Below are 17,621 nucleotides of genomic sequence, written 5' to 3'. Positions count from 1 at the left end.
GCAAGATAGAAAAGAGGACTGAATGCTTTCTTTTTTGCCATATTTTAATGTGTGAATTGTTAATCAACCTCCCCGGCCCAGGTCAAAGTCTTCCCGCCCTTTTTTTCCAGGGGCAGAGTCAAGTTCGTTACGGTCAGCAAATCAGCCCTGCATCGTATCGATGGCGATTCAGATCACCTCCCCCATTCATACACTCTATGCGATCGAATATTTCTTACACACATGAGTATTATACAAGGTATTAGACTAATAAATCTATTTTGTTTGTGATTTTGTGATTAGTCTTTGAATCTAAAAATAATTCAGAAAAAAGCTTTTACAGGATATCTAGCCCTAACTAACTCCAAGAACATCTCTAGTATGTTGCGAGATAACATCATGCTTGTTGCTCGTGGTATGACGAAATCCTAGATACTTTAGAGTTTGCCGGTGCTGGGATGACGATTGCTCGGGTACCTTGGACCTTCCGAATAGATTATTTGGAACACTATTATCTGGTATGGGCAAAGCAGACCCGAGACCAAATTCTCGGACGATTAATAGTTCTTCAGTCTTTGGCTTAGCTGGCACATCTAGAGATTGATTATGAGTTCCTTCGGTGCTTATCACGTGTCCGGTCAAAAAGCCGTCAAACCGGTATATTTATTACCAGTACACTCTTCAGATAATAAAGTAAATACCCCTTCCCCTTGCTCCTGTTTTAGTTTACATGATATAGTTTGATTCAACATGGAGTTTAAGAAGAAGAAAAAAAGGAAGATTTTTAAAAATTTATCGTCTTAAAAGCTTAAAGGATAAAGCTTTTGTGGGACTTTCACTTTGTGTGGCTGGTAAAAGAGAAAGTTTAAAGTTAATTTACTTTCAAATAAAAAAATATGTCTTTTTCTTAAACGGAGTAAAGTATGCCACATAAATCGAAATAAATAGAATAGCTAATATAGAATCTCTTTGATTGCTACCACTAAATAGAGCTAGTGAAAAACAAAAGACGATAAGTTTGAATATGCTAAGGCCTAACAATGTTCATGGTCAATAAATTTTACAGATCACACTAGTCGTTACTAGAGCCGTCAATATGGGCTTGGCCCGTTGGGCCGATCCAACCCAGCCCGTGATTTAATAGGGTTGGGCTAAGATTTTTGGAGTCCATTTAGAACGAGTCTTTTAAGCCTGGCCCAAGTAAGCCCGTGGCCCATGAGGCTTGACGGATGCTGGGCTGGGCCGGCCCACGGGCTTAATAACGTATTTAATTAAAAATATAAAAGAATAGAAAATGTTAATAACTAATTAACATTGCATATAATTATATATTTAGATGAAAACAAAGATATTAAGACATCTTTATTTCACAAGAGAATTCAAATGTGCTTGATGAAGATGATTTGTTGGTGTTGGATATGCCATGAGCACCTTGAAAATATTTTTGAGTACTTACCCACAAAAATAAAACTATTTATCCTAGTCTACCCATTTATTTTTTTACCCATAAACTAATTACATTTCCTACCCTTAGTAGTTTTTGTGGGAAATGTTTTCTTTATTCTCCAATTCTTTTTTATTTCTATGCTTCTTTTCTTTTTTTCTCTTTTCTCCTTTTCTTTTTTCTTATTTTCTTCCTATTTTTTTATTTTTTCTCTTTTATTCATTTATTTGCCCAATCGTATTATTGTTATTTTTATCATAACTTATTTCACACTCAAATTTGACTCCTTCTTTATTTTTTTTATTTTTATTTTTTTCTTTATTTCTTGTTCCTTTTCTAATTCCACGTGATTGACATGCAAACCTTGATCTCCTTCCCTACTAATATCAGTACATACTCTACCATTAGCAATAACACCAACCAGTGATGGAGAAAGAAAATATAATATACGGCCACTAAATCTCCATATATACTAGTTAAAATAGAAATGAATAATAAAATATTGGAAAATGCAATAAAAATATAAGTAGCAAAAAAGGCTTCTAGTACCATATGATACCAATATGGTATACATGTATACCAACAGAGTATATGATTGCTCTAAAATATTGCTACAACTATCTGTGACTATACTACTGTACCAAAATATTAAAAGATACAATAAAAGTATTAGAAAATTACATGCACGCATTGCAAGCTAAATATTCGCAAAGCAACTTGCTCATTCCATATACTAACATGGTATACAGTTGTATGAGTCGTTCCAACAATTTTTTATAATTATAAAAACTATTACATAATACACATAATCTATATCTATCAGCACAAAAAAATTCCAGCACTGCAAATCACGTTCATATAAATAATTTCAGGATAGAATTCACTTAAACATACAGCCAAAACAATCAAAAAAATATTCAAACTACCATATGATATCAATATGGCATATAACTATACCAACACGGTATACAGTTTACTGTTTAATTTCCCACAACTATATTACTATACTACTATTACATAACACACATGCATAAAGAGAAAAATAAAAAAAATAGTGTACCACATATTAATATAATAAAGTATTTCAAGATATTGTACTATATTACTATTATTAAAAGAAAGTCAAATATTGTACTAATAAATGCAGCTAATACAACCAAAAAATGATTCAACTAGCATATGATACTAATATAGTATATAACTATACTAATAGGGTATATAGTTGGAATGAGTCGTATACCAAAATGGTATATTTGTATACTAATTGAGTATACAATTCAAATTCGTCTTCTTCTCTTGTTCAACTATATTTCAACCCAAACTTCTAAAATCTACTACAAAATCTCCACCAAATTGACTAAAACTTTAGCTACAACCTCCAATCAACTTTCCAAACAAACCATATAGGATCGGATCAAAATAATTAAAAACTAAAACCAAGTTATGAGTTTCAAGCTTCAAGGTCCTTCAATGGTGGATTTAAATTTTTGTATAATAAATCTCCAAAAACCAGTTTGGATGAAGAGAAAGAAGAAGGTATTCAATAGTCAAAATATCAAGTGTCTATATTTATTAGCTAATAGGGTATTCAGTAGTCAAAATAGGGTTTGAGAGTAATAATCTCCACAGGAGGAGATTCGGAATTTTCTAAATGAATCACTCATGCCAGTTCGAGGAGTTGATGAACTTGCAAAGCCACCAGTCGCAAACAGACGTAAGATTATTGGGAAATAACCGGGTAAATAGTTTGGGTAGCATGGGTAGTAGTAATAAATAGTTTGGGCCTGGGCATTAAATGAAAAATAATTTAAAATTAATGCGTATAAAGTGAGATTTTCTCTTTGTTTTGAGCGTTAACCATTTTAAGGCCCATAAAAACTACCCGGCCCAACCCAGCCCGTCAAATGTCAAAGCCTGCGCGAGCTGTGCTAGGCGGGGCTAAGCCAGCCTATATTGACAGTTCTAATCGTTACTGTATTTGTATTGAAATTTTTTTCTCCTTTGCATTTGCCTCAAATGGCACTTCTTTGTCATCACCTTAAAAGGCATATTCTGCTAGAAGTCTCAACCTTTCTACTTTCTCAAAATTATTTCCCTTTTCTCTTTTGTTTAAGCACGGAGGCTGTAGTCTAGAGTTGACATTGATTTTAGCATATCACAAAATGCAAAATCTCATTTTATACCCATTTTTCAAATTATTTACCCTTTAATGTCCAAACCCTATTTAGTACTCCTACCCATGCACCCCAAACTATTTACCCGCCTTTATTATGTTCCTCTTCTTCTCCTTCTTCCTCATTTTATATTCCTCCAATTCTTTGCTCAACTCCCCAACTATGTCAAAACCCCATGACGAAAATATTAGTTCAACTTCTCGCCCACAAACCCCCCTCTGCCTCTATCTCTTTTTTCAATAGTATTTAATTTCAATTTATATGTTATAGTGAAGTTTTAAGGAAGAAAATAGTTTTTTTGAAGATTTATTGTTTGATTCGATGTGTGTCACGACCCAATTCCCAAACCTGGTTGTGATGGCGCCTCTCGTGAAGACAAGGCCAGCCAGACCAATACAGAACACCTCTTTTAAGCAGTAAATCACCATTAAGCAATTATGAAGCACGATTTAATAACAATAATTTGCGGAATCATAGATAATAATAGTAGAACCATCCCGACACAGCCCAAACCGGGGTGTCACAAGTCACGAGTATATATTAGAGTGAAATTACAACTACAAAGACGGAAATATACGAAATAGGATTTATAAATAAAAAGAAGAAATGCGGTGCCGCAAACGCTGGCGGTCACCTCGCTCAACTTCGATAGCATAGTCTCTAATCAGCTCAAAACCCGCTACCGGGTGATCAAATACCTGCATTTGCACGCGAGGTGCAGGGAGTAAAGTGAGTACTCCAACTCAGTGAGTAATAAAGGTAAATAACAACTGAGCAGTAAGAAATCACGTAAAGTAAGCAACATGTTGTATAGAAGCAGGGTACAATCCTTTGAGAAAACAGTGAAACTGTGAAAATCTTTGGGAATCTCTTGGCTCAGTTTAAATCTCTTTGAAAAATGATCTTTCCAACAGTTACGAAATGATTTCAAAATAGTTAGTGCCGATAAGCACAGAAAAATCCGCCCCTCGGGCACAAATACCGCAGTATTACAGGTAAAAAGGCAAGTAAATATGCAAGATGAGCACATAAAAGTTCGCCCCTCGAGCAATATCTCAAAACAGTACCAGCCCCTCTGGCTCTCTCACTCAGATCACTCTCAGAACAATATCATATAGTAACTACTGCGGCGTGCAGCCCGATCCACATCTCGCTGCGGCGTGCAGCCCGATCCATATATCGTCGACGGCGCTCACTGGGGGTGTGCAGACTCCGGGAGGGGCCCCTTACAGCCCAAGCGCAATATCAAGCCACCTCGTGGCATATAACATAAGGCCTGAAAGCCTTCTCACATCACTCACAAGGCCTGAAAGCCTCCTCACATCACTCACAAGGCCTGAAAGCCTCCTCCCATATGTCCCTCGGCCTCACTCAGTCCAGAAAACATCATAAGCCCCTCGGGAATCAATAAAATAGTAGTGCTCAGCCCAAACAACAGTGGAAATATCATTTAAGTCTCAAAGTTCAATTAAAGCGACTGAGTTTGTAAAATAGTATAATCAACAGGACTGAGTTCATGTAATATATCAAAATAGTGAGGAAAACAGTGATAAAAATCCACAAAGGATTCAAGTAGTCGGCATGAAGCACAAATATGGCAATAGGCCCAAATCATGTTGATAACAAACACATCTCAGTCAAATACGCGGTAAAAATATCAATCGGGACGGACCAAGTCACAATCCCCAGTAGTAAACAACCCCGCGCTCGTCATTAAGCGCGTGTTTCACCTCAATATAGCACTACATTGTGCAAATCCGGGGTTTCAAACCCTCAGGATATCATTTACAATCATTACTCACCTCGAACCGGCGAAATCTCTAGATCGCGACGCCTTTGCTCCTCGATTCGGCCTCCACGCGCGTCAAATCTATCCAAAATCAGAGCAAATACATCACAATATGCTAAGGGAACAATACCCAATCGAAAACAATCAAAAAATATCAAAAAATCTCGAAATTAGCAAAATCCGAGCCCCGGGCCCACTTCTCGAAACTCAAAAATTTTCACATCAATAGGTTCCTCATCTCCTCACGAGTTCATACATACCAAAAGTACTCAAATCCGACCTCAAATGGTCCCTCAAATCCCCAAATCAAATTTCAAAATCTCAAGCCCTAGTTTCTTCCATTTTTGCTTAAGTTCCATGAATTTCTAGGTTGATTCTACAATTAAATCATGTTTTTAGGTTATAGAACTCACCTCCAATCAATCCCAGTCGAAACCCTCTTCAATTCCCGTCCAAAAGCTCTCAAGGATGCTCAAAAATGGTGGAAAAATAACTTAGCTCGCGGAACAAAAATGGAATTTAAAACCCTTCTGCCCAGCACATTACCGCATCTGCGGTGCACTTTCCGCTTCTGCGACATTCGCTTCTGCGGAAATCCTCCGCTTCTGCGGAGTTTCATTAAATGCCCAGGACCGCTTCTGCGGTCAATATCCGCATCTGCGGACTTCGCTCCTACGGAAAACCATCCGCTTCTGCGGAAATTCCCACATGCCAAAATCCGCATCTGCGACCTCCTTCCCGCATCTGCGGTCCCAATTCCGCAGATGCGGAAATACCAGAACCAGCAATCTCAGCAATAACACAAGTCCAAAATTCATCCCGATAGCCATCCGAAATCACCCCGAGGCCCCCGGGACCTCAACCAAAAGTACCAACACATCCTAAAACATCATCCAAACTTGTTCCAATCATCAAAACACCTCAAACAACATCAAATTACTCAAAACTCATCGAATTCAAGCCTAAGTTTCCAAAATCCTTCCGAAATACACTTTCGATCAAAAACCCGACCAAACGACGTCCGAATAACCTGAAATTTTGCACCCACATCACAAATGACATAACGAAGCTACAGCAACTCTTGAAATTCAATTCCGACCCTCGGATCAAAATCTCACCTAACAACCGGAATTCGCCAAAATACTAACTTCGCCAATTCAAGCCTAATTCTACAGCGGACCTCCAAAACCAATTCCGATCACGCTACTAAGTCACAATTCACCTAACAGAGCTAACCAAATCATAAAAACTCCGATCCGAGCTCATATACAAATAAGTCAACTCTTGGTCAAACCTTTCAAATTTAAAGCTTTCAACTAAGACTGCTCTGCCAAATTCATTCCAAATTTTTCCTGAAACCAAAACCAACGATCTACATTAGTCATAATACATAACACGGGGCAAGTCATGCCTGAGAACTGGCGATCAAAGTGCAAAAGCTCAAAACGACCGGTCGGGTCGTTACATCCTCCCCCACTTAAACACACGTTCGTCCTCGAACATACCCCGAGTTGTTCTAAAAGTCAACCACTCGCCAAATAACCTTACCATGCATATACTCGGGGGTGATCCCATGTCACCCTATCTCATATAGGTCCGATAACACATTTTAACTAAAATTACACAATCCAGCCTAGCCCATAAATCATAGAACCACATTGCACTTTCCGAAATCATACACAAGATTAGAACCTCACATCTATATTCAGAATAAGCCCGAACCAGCTGTAATAACCCATACCTGTAACCTCAGGTGCAATTATATGATATACCACATAACTCAAACACTCGAAGCGATAACTTCTATTCACAGCAGCTGCACACAACACCCGAATACCGGTAGAAAACCTCTTATCAACTAAGGTATTACTCCAACACTTCTATATACTGCTAACGATAAATGAAACACGCAACAAACCATAACCATCTCTCAGGTCAACCATTCATGAAGTCACTTCCCTTTTGGCTAATACCACAGCAGATTTCCGAGCCGAACCTCGATATTATCCTTCCAACAAGCTGAAATCAAATCCGTTCGTATTCATTAATTACCCCACGATCACCTCGAATCCTTCACATCTCTCTGGTGACATGACACATCAATACAGGCCTAAGCCACAACTTGCATAATACGCGCACCAATAAGAAACGGTCTGAATATACTCAAATCATGAAAATGACCCAAACGAAAGAGCTGTACCTCAAGCTCATCAGTACCATCACAACACAAAGCTGAGACCCCGTCTCACATCGCAGAAATAGAACACATGAATCTACCCCGAAAGGTCATATCTCCACGTAGCCTCGCTACAATGCGCGATCCTATCCAAACACTGTTACATATGAAACGCCTCAAGTTACTATGATCAAAATCCACAACCATGCCCAATTGATGTCTGGAACCAAAGAAAATCATTACACCCACAGTGAAACAAGTAACATATGCCACGCAACCCGATAGGACACAACCGATACGCCGTTCACTAAGCATCGCTCAATTACTCTCCCCGCTCGAATTCTACTAAGAGACCCCAATTGAACCGCACCATATGTGCCTATAACCAACAAATCATAACATCTCGCCACACAGAAAGGTAACTCATAGATCTCTCCAGATCACTAACAAGCTCAATAACGATCGAATCAACCTATCCCTCAACAATACAATTCGGGGCCAACCAAGCCGACTCAAGTTAGATCACACACCCACATTGGCCTGCTAACGAATTCGTCATCAAGGAAGCCTGAAGCTGCTCCTTCCACTACTACAACTCATGCCGGAGCCATACGATACGGTGCCCAGCACCAAATCAATACCGAAATCCACAACCTCGCCCGGCGACATGCTCGGCCACAAGAAATGCATCCGAAAAGTCCCTCAACACCGGAAATGAATCAATGGTGGAAACTTCTGCACTGACATCCATCACGAAGTCCCAAATAAGAAAAGCAATCCTTCCCAGCCGTCCACTGGTTCTTCGAAATATAAGCCACTCTACTAGACCATAATCCGACGCACCTCGCCACTCAGCCCGTGGCATTTCTGGCATAGCCCATAGCGCAATAGTCCAGAATAATCCCGACACTGAGACAACCAGTCTAAACCCCAACATCACATCCGAATCTAACATACCGCATCATAGCCTGAACATGAGGACTTCCGATCTCTAACTCCGTATAGCACACGAATCATCGTACCTGATCCCAATTTCGCCGTCCAAAAGCATACCACACCTTAAATACCCCATCATTCCACGATAGATACTCTAAAATTTCTCTGTGCCACCAAGCAAACTCGGATATCAGCAGTCGATCTAACAAGAAAGCGCCACAATACTACCGAAGTATCATCAGTTTAATCACATTACCTTTTTTTTCTGAAACATATACTCCCGTCAAATCACTTCTAATTAGCAGTACCATTTCCTTGATTATCTGAGGCTACCCACTGCCTAAGAGTTTTATGAACTTCCTTTCAGAACCGAACTGTAACTCATCTAGCCAAGAATTTCCATTGATCCTATTTAGAAGAAAAATCATTACACACCCCATGCCTCTGACACTCGTAGAAAATGCACCTCTCCAACCACGGTAGAAATCAACAAGAACTCTCTCAATTCCGTTTGCACAAATTAAACTGCCAAGACTGAATCCTTCTAACTAGACCAAGCTAAGCAAGCCATCAAAACCCAAGAGCAGTACTGCAGAATACCTGTAAGAACTCATTACCTCGAACACATACAAAGAATTAATCATATCCTTTCCATACCGATTCGATCTACTATCGAGCCATTTCATCTATCTAAATTTCCTTCTGATTCATTTTCAACTTGATATCCCCTCTTCCTGTAGCACCACAATGCCTCAACCCAGGCTTACCACACGAGACCCAAGCATAAGACCACACTGTCTAAGACCCATAAGCCACTGAATACTCTTTCAAATATTCCCAGAAACACTACATTCCAGAATGTTACTCTGAAGAACTTCCTGCGAATCCAAATCCGTTACCTTTACTTTCCTAATACTGATACATAGAATCCCATAATTAACATAAAAATACCACAAGTCTGAACCTCTTCCAATGTAAACACAGTCTATAACCACATACACAACCTTAAGATACTCGATTGTTCCCTGTAGAATCTTGAACACAATAGAACCATTATCGAAAGTCATTCACTCTTTATTCAAACTGCAACTTACCTGCTCTATGCGCCGAGCATTCTTTACCAACTACACTCTAGATATTCTGTGATTCTCATACCTTATGAAGCATAATATAACCTTTGTCAAAATTTTCCTTTACTCTAGCCATAGCTAATTCACTCGCATGCCCCAAACTGGAAACAACATAGCACCTAACCGTGCAATCAACTGCTCACAGCAGACTCCCCCACTCGGCTCGAAGCCATAGATCAAGATACGCTCAATAACTCATAACACTTTTACTCTATTGATGCCATAATACCATAGCGAGATCAAACTCAAATCATTTATAAGTTTGTGAAAACACAGATCATCTAGTACTGTAAATCTTCTACAAATCTCGCATTCATCCATGCAACAGTTAAACCCACTCTCATAAGCGACCCAAAATTTCAAATTTCAACACGTACTTTTCACTCACACATGAGATCTCCTAACATACACATAAGGATCACACCACTTAGAACACTCCGCAGGAGATAACCCACTTGCTTCGCCTCAATATAATATTTCGGTATACCTTCCACCGTCATACACATTACACAGTTACTTAGTCTTCCTGAGCCTGAACTCATACCGCAACATGAAATTTACTTCACTCCCAACTAGGAGACATGAAAAGATTCTTCACGCGCCCATAAGTCGGGGCTATACATCCAGTCACAATGGAAATCATACACTTAATAGTTCATCTACCATCCAGCAGACCTTCCTCGTCACTTCCAAGTCACATAGATACATCTCGCAGTACTAATACACTCTTTACATAGCTATCCAGCCGTCACTTCTACTAATAGGGACACTACCGAACGTATAAGTTCAAAAACACTTGTTCACACAATCAGCACCTCGGTGCTCAAGCCATAGACAAAGATCCGGCCTCAAGTCCTCCAGACTGGCCCAACATAAACTCACAGAGATTACATCTCGCTCCTCGATCAGGGAATCACAAGCCATCAAGGCACATCGGATACTGAGCGCCCATGCGCGCATACGAACGCGTGGAAGGAATTTCAAGAGTTTCTTTTCAAGCTGAATCAAGGACGCACGATAAGAGTTCAAGAATGTGAAGTTTTCCTAAAGGTTCTGCAGCCTCTCGAGAATAAATACAGACGTCTCCGTACCGATCCGCGAGACTCTACTAAACCTGCTCATGACTCGTGAAACCTAGTAACCTAGGCTCTGATACCAACTTGTCACGACCCAATTCCCAAACCTGGTCGTGATGGCGCCTCTCGTGAAGACAAGGCCAGCCAGACCAATACAGAACACCTCTTTTAAGCAGTAAATCACCATTAAGCAATTATGAAGCATGATTTAATAACAATAATTTGCGGAATCATAGATAATAATAGTAGAACCATCCCGACACAGCCCAAACCGGGGTGTCACAAGTCACGAGCATATATTAGAGTGAAATTACAACTACAAAGCCGGAAATATACGAAATAGGATTTATAAATAAAAAGAAGAAGTGCGGTGTCGCGAATGCTGGCGGTCACCTCGCTCAACTTCGATAGCACAGTCTCTAATCAGCTCAAAACCCGCTACCGGTGATCAAATACCTGCATCTGCACGCGAGGTGCAAGGAGTAAAGTGAGTACTCCAACTCAGTGAGTAATAAAGGTAAATAACAACTGAGCAGTAAGAAATCACGTAAAGCAACCAACATGCTGTATAGAAGCAGGGTACAATCCTTTGAGAAAATAGTGAAACTGTGAAAATCTTTGGAAATCTCTTGGCTCAGTTTAAATCTCTTTGAAAAATGATCTTTCCAACAGTTACGAAATGATTTCAAAATAGTTAGTGCCGATAAGCACAGAAAAATCCGCCCCTCGGGCACAAATACCGCAGTATAACAGGTAAAAAGGCAAGTAAATATGCAATATGAGCACATAAAAGTTCGCCCCTCGGGCAATATCTCAAAACAGTACCAGCCCCTCAGGCTCACTTTCAGAAACACTTTCAGCCCCTCGGGCTCTCTCGCTCAGATCACTCTCAGAACAGTATCATATAGTAACCGCTGTGGCGTGCAGCCCGATCCACATCTCGCTGCGGCGTGCAGCCCGATCCATATATCATCGACGGCGCTCACTGGGGTGTGCAGACTCCGAGAGGGGCCCCTTACGGCCCAAGCGCAATATCAAGCCACCTTGTGGCATATAACATAAGGCCTGAAAGCCTTCTCACATCACTCACAAGGCCTGAAAGCCTCCTCACATCACTCACAAGGCCTGAAAGCCTCCTTACATCACTCACAAGGCCTGAAAGCCTCCTCACATCACTCACAAGGCCTGAAAGCCTCCTCACATCACTCACAAGGCCTGAAAGCCTCCTCACATATGGCCCTCGGCCTCACTCAATCAAGAAACCATCATAAACCCCTCGGGCATCAATAGAATAGTAGTGCTCAGCCCAAACAACAGTGGAAATATCATTTAAGTCTCAAAGTTCAATTAAAGCGGCTGAGTTTGTAAAACAGTATAATCAACAGGACTAAGTTCATGTAGTATATCAAAATAGTGAGGAAAACAGTGATAAAAATCTATGAAGGATTAAGTGGTCGGCATGAAGCCCAAAATATGGCAATAGGCCCAAATCATGTTGATAACAAACACATCTCAGTCAAATACGCGGTAAAAATATCAATCGGGACGGACCAAGTCACAATCCCCAGTAGTAAACAACCCCGCGCTCGTCATTAAGCGCGTGTTTTACCTCAATATAGCACTACGTTGTGCAAATCCGGGGTTTCAAACCCTCAGGATATCATTTACAATCATTACTCACCTCGAACCGGCGAAATCTCCAGCTCGCGACGCCTTTGCCCCTCAATTCGGCCTCCACGCGCGTCGAATCTATCCAAAATCAGAGCGAATACATCACAATATGCTAAGGGAACAATACACAATCGAAAACTATCGAAAAAGATCAAAAATCTCAAAATTAGCAAAACCCGAGCCCCGGGCCCACTTCTCGAAACTCAAAAATTTTCACATCAATAGGTTCCTCATCTCCTCACGAGTTCATACATACCAAAAGTACTCAAATCCGACCTCAAATGGTCCCTCAAATCCCCAAAACAAATTTCAAAATCTCAAGCCCTAGTTTCTTCCATTTTTGCTTAAGTTCCATGAATTTCTAGGTTGATTCTACAATTAAATCATGTTTTTAGGTTATAGAACTCACCTCCAATCAATCCCAGTCGAAACCCTCTTCAATTCCCGTCCAAAAGCTCTCAAGGATGCTCAAAAATGGTGGAAAAATAACTTAGCTCGCGGAACAAAAATGGAATTTAAAACCCTTCTGCCCAGCACATTACCGCATCTGCGGTGCACTTTCCGCTTCTGCGGAAATCCTCCGCTTCTGCGGAGTTTCATTAAATGCCCAGGACCGCTTCTGCGGTCAATATCCGCATCTGCGATCTCCGCTCCTGCGAAAAACCATCCGCTTCTGCGGAAATTCCCACATGCCAAAATCCGCATCTGCGACCTCCTTCCCGCATCTGCAAGAGCGCATCTGCGGTCCCAATTCCGCAGATGTGGAAATACCAGAACCAGCAATCTCAGCAATAACACAAGTCAAAAATTAATCCCGATAGCCATCCGAAATCACCCCGAGGCCCCCGGGACCTCAACCAAAAGTACCAAGACATCCTAAAACATCATCCAAACTTGTTCCAATCTTCAAAACAGCTCAAACAACATCAAATTACTCAAAACTCATCGAATTCAAGCCTAAGTTTCCAAAATTCTTCCGAAATACACTTTCGATCAAAAACCCGACCAAACGACGTCCGAATGACCTGAAATTTTGCACCCACATCAAAAATGACATAACGAAGCTACAGCAACTCTCGAAATTCCATTCCGACCCTTGGATCAAAATCTCACCTAACAACCGGAATTCGCCAAAATACTAACTTCGCCAATTCAAGCCTAATTCTACACCGGACCTCCAAAATCAATTCCGATCACGCTACTAAGTCACAAATCACCTAATGGAGCTAACCAAATCATAAAAACTCTGATCCGAGCTCATATACAAATAAGTCAACTCTTGGTCAAACCTTTCAACTAAGACTGCTCTGCTAAGACTGCTCTGCCAAATTCATTCCAAATTTTTCCTGAAACCAAAACCAACGATCTACATTAGTCATAATACATAACACGGGGCAAGTCATGCCTGAGAACTGGCGATCAAAGTGCAAAAGCTCAAAACGACCGGTCGGGTCGTTACATCCTCCCCCACTTAAACACACGTTCGTCCTCGAACATACCCCGAGTTGTTCTAAAAGTCAACCACTCGCCAAATAACCTTACCATGCATATACTCGGGGGTGATCCCATGTCACCCTATCTCATATAGGTCCGATAACACATTTTAACTAAAATTACACAATCCAGCCTAGCCCATAAATCATAGAACCACATTGCACTTTCCGAAATCATACACAAGATTAGAACCTCACATCTATATTCAGAATAAGCCCGAACCAGCTGTAATAACCCATACCTGTAACCTCAGGTGCAATTATATGATATACCACATAACTCAAACACTCGAAGCGATAACTTCTATTCACAGCAGCTGCACACAACACCCGAATACCGGTAGAAAACCTCTTATCAACTAAGGTATTACTCCAACACTTCTATATACTGCTAACGATAAATGAAACACGCAACAAACCATAACCATCTCTCAGGTCAACCATTCATGAAGTCATCCCTTTGGCTAATACCACAGCAGATTTCCGAGCCGAACCTCGATATTATCCTTCCAACNATACTTCAAATCCAGCTCCCATCGAACATAGCAACATCGGCATTCGAAATCTGCACGCAATGTGCAGGAAGCATAGTATGAGTACAACCGACCCCATATACTCAATAAGTAACAAACCTAAACTTAGGTTGAAAGCAGTGACGAGCTGGTACAAAGTTCGGGTCCAACACCAATAGCCAACAACATTTTATAATAACGTAAATGTCACGACCCAAAAATCCCTCCGAAGGAGTCGTGATGGCACCTAGTCTCTAAACTAGGTAAGCCTAACATTAACTAAGATCATAAAAACTCTGATCCGAGCTCATATACAAATAAGTCAACTCTTGGTCAAACCTTTCAACTAAGACTGCTCTGCCAAATTCATTCCAAATTTTTCCTGAAACCAAAACCAACGATCTACATTAGTCATAATACATAACACGGGGCAAGTCATGCCTGAGAACTGGCGATCAAAGTGCAAAAGCTCAAAACGACCGGTCGGGTCGTTACAATGTGGTGCTATAAAATATTGCTTATAGTATCTTCGAGTAAGCTTCCCAGATCTAAATTTTTGTGTGCATTTGAATATCCACCATTGTTGGGCTTGAAGCTCAATTTTATTTTTGAATATTTCTTGTTTGATTCAAAGTGGGTGCTGTTAAACATTGCTTATAGTACCTTCTGGAAGTTCATACTGAAATTTGATAGCATTTGGAGGTAATTGAGATCAAAATTTTCAGTTGAAAATCGAAGAAGAATACAGCTACAGTATACCGCTATGGTATACAATATGTTGTAGGAGTATATAGCTATACTGCAAACACAGTTACCTAACAGTATACCGCTACAGTATACAATATACTATAGGAGTATATAGTTATACTGCAACGGTATAATATTATAGTATATAATATATTGTTATAGTATACTGTAATAATATGCAATATACTGTAACGATATGATGTAATAGTATACAATCTACTATAATAGTATACTTATTACCCGTAAATTCACTTGCCTTTTCCCTTTTAATTTTCTTTAAGCTTTTACCCAGCGTGAGAGGCAAATTGAATATGCAAAAAAAAATTATGGTATGCTATATAATGTAATGGTATACTCTTACCATTAGATCCTTTTAGAATTTTTTAAAATTTTTGTTGACAACTGATATTATTTCTGTTTAATAATTGAATTAAACTTTTTTTAACTCTTTGCGTACAATTGTATACCATGTTGGTATAACTATATACTATACTGGTATCATATGTTTAATATTTTTTTGGTTGTATTAGCTACATTTAATTGGTACACAATTTGATTTTTCTCTAGTAATTATATATATATATATATATATATATATATATATATATATATATATATANTGAAGAGAAAAAGAATATAAAAAAAAGTTAAATGAAATTAGAATAGGAAAAAAGAAAAAAATAAGAAGAAAACGAGAAAAAGGAAAAGGAGAAAAGGAAAAAAAAAGAAAAAAAAAGAAAAGAAAAGAAGCATAGAAATAAAAAAGAATTGGAGAATAAATAAAAAATTCCCCACAAAACCTACCATGGTTAGGAAATGTAATTAGTTTATGGGTAGAAAAACAAATGGGTAGACAAGGATAAATAATGGAATTTTTACATTCCTATGCCACATAGGAAACCTTATTACCCTCAATGTTTAAGGTTTGACTTAATTACACTTAGTATACCAAATTACCAATTCTATACCATAATGTATTTTAAGGGTACAATTAATGCTGCCAAACAAAATCAGTTAGAGCTTTTGGTGTTTTGTAAATTCTCGTGTTGTGCCTCACGTTTCCAGTTCCTTGAGGATCCATGACGTGGCTGCTGACAAGGATAGCTGATTGGGCATCGGAAGTGTTCATAACAACTTCTCACAACTACTGGCAAGAATTAGTCAAAGGTTAGGCTAAGTAATAGCTACATCCTAAAACATTGGCAATGAATAGCTAAATCCTACCAAACAAACTGAAGATTAGGAGAATATGAATATTCAACCCCTAATTTAATTCTCCAATTTTATGCTTGTCCCTTTCTAAAATTCAGATTCGCCCAAAAAAATCGCACACATTTAATAAAATCTTCAATCCTATAAGTTCAGACGATTTCATGGCAATAACATATATATCACCATGTATATCAATGTATATCACTAATTAATCTAACCTGCTAGTGTGTGGGATTGAGGTTCGATTGTAGCTTGTAGCTTAATTGGTATTTTCGACATTGGTACAATTTCTCATTCAATTGTAGCTTAATTGGTATTTTCGATATAATTGCGTTTTTTGCAGAAGATTTGTAGAAGTTTTAGTCGTTTTTGATTTGTGAAAACAGAAAACAAAGCATCTACAATCAAAATACAAATAATCTACCATTTATCTACAAAATATCTACAAATTGGGTACATTGAATTTTAATATCCCAATTCTCATTCAATTGTAGCTTAATTGGTATTTTCGACATAATTGCGTTTTTTGCAGAAAATTTTGTAGAAGTTTTAGTCGTTTTGGATTTGTGAAAAAAGAAAATAATGCATCTACAATCAGAATACAAATATTCTACAATTCATCTATAAAATATCTACAAACTGGGTATATTAAATTTTAATATCCCAATTCCCATTCGATTGTAGTTTAATTGGGATTTTCGACATAATTGCATTTTTTGCAGAAGATTTGTAGAAGTTTTAGTCATTTTTGATTTGTGAAAACAGAAAATAAAGCATCTACAATTAGAATACAAATAATCTACAATTTATCTACAAAATATCTACAAACTGGGTACATTGAATTTTTATATCCCAATTCCCATTCAATTGTAGCATAATTGGAATTTTTGATATAATTGCGTTTTTTCAGAAGATTTGTAGAAGTTTTAGCCTTTTTTATTTGTGAAAACAGAAAATAAAGCATCTACAATCAGAATACAAATATTCTACAATTTCTGCAATATGTCTTCTTCTTCTTCTTCTTCTTCGAGTTTCAATCTGAAATTCAGTCAAAACCAAGTCTAATCTTCATCAAAACCCCTCAAAATTGAGATATAAACTCCAAACTATATTCCCGATTATTTTCAACAACACCCAATCCAAACAAATAATGATTTTTGAAAACCCAAATTTGAATTCAAAGCTTTCAAGCTTTTTAATGGCTGTCAATGGTGGAATTGCTGTTCTTTTTTCATTTGCTTTGTATTACTGAAATTTGCGACTGAGAAATAGAGAGAGATGT

This window comes from Nicotiana attenuata, chromosome 1 (assembly GCF_001879085.1).
Source record: "Nicotiana attenuata strain UT chromosome 1, NIATTr2, whole genome shotgun sequence".
Lineage (NCBI taxonomy): Eukaryota > Viridiplantae > Streptophyta > Magnoliopsida > Solanales > Solanaceae > Nicotiana > Nicotiana attenuata.
The sequence above is the reverse complement of the archived record's forward strand: the minus strand, read 5'-3'. Positions refer to the sequence as shown.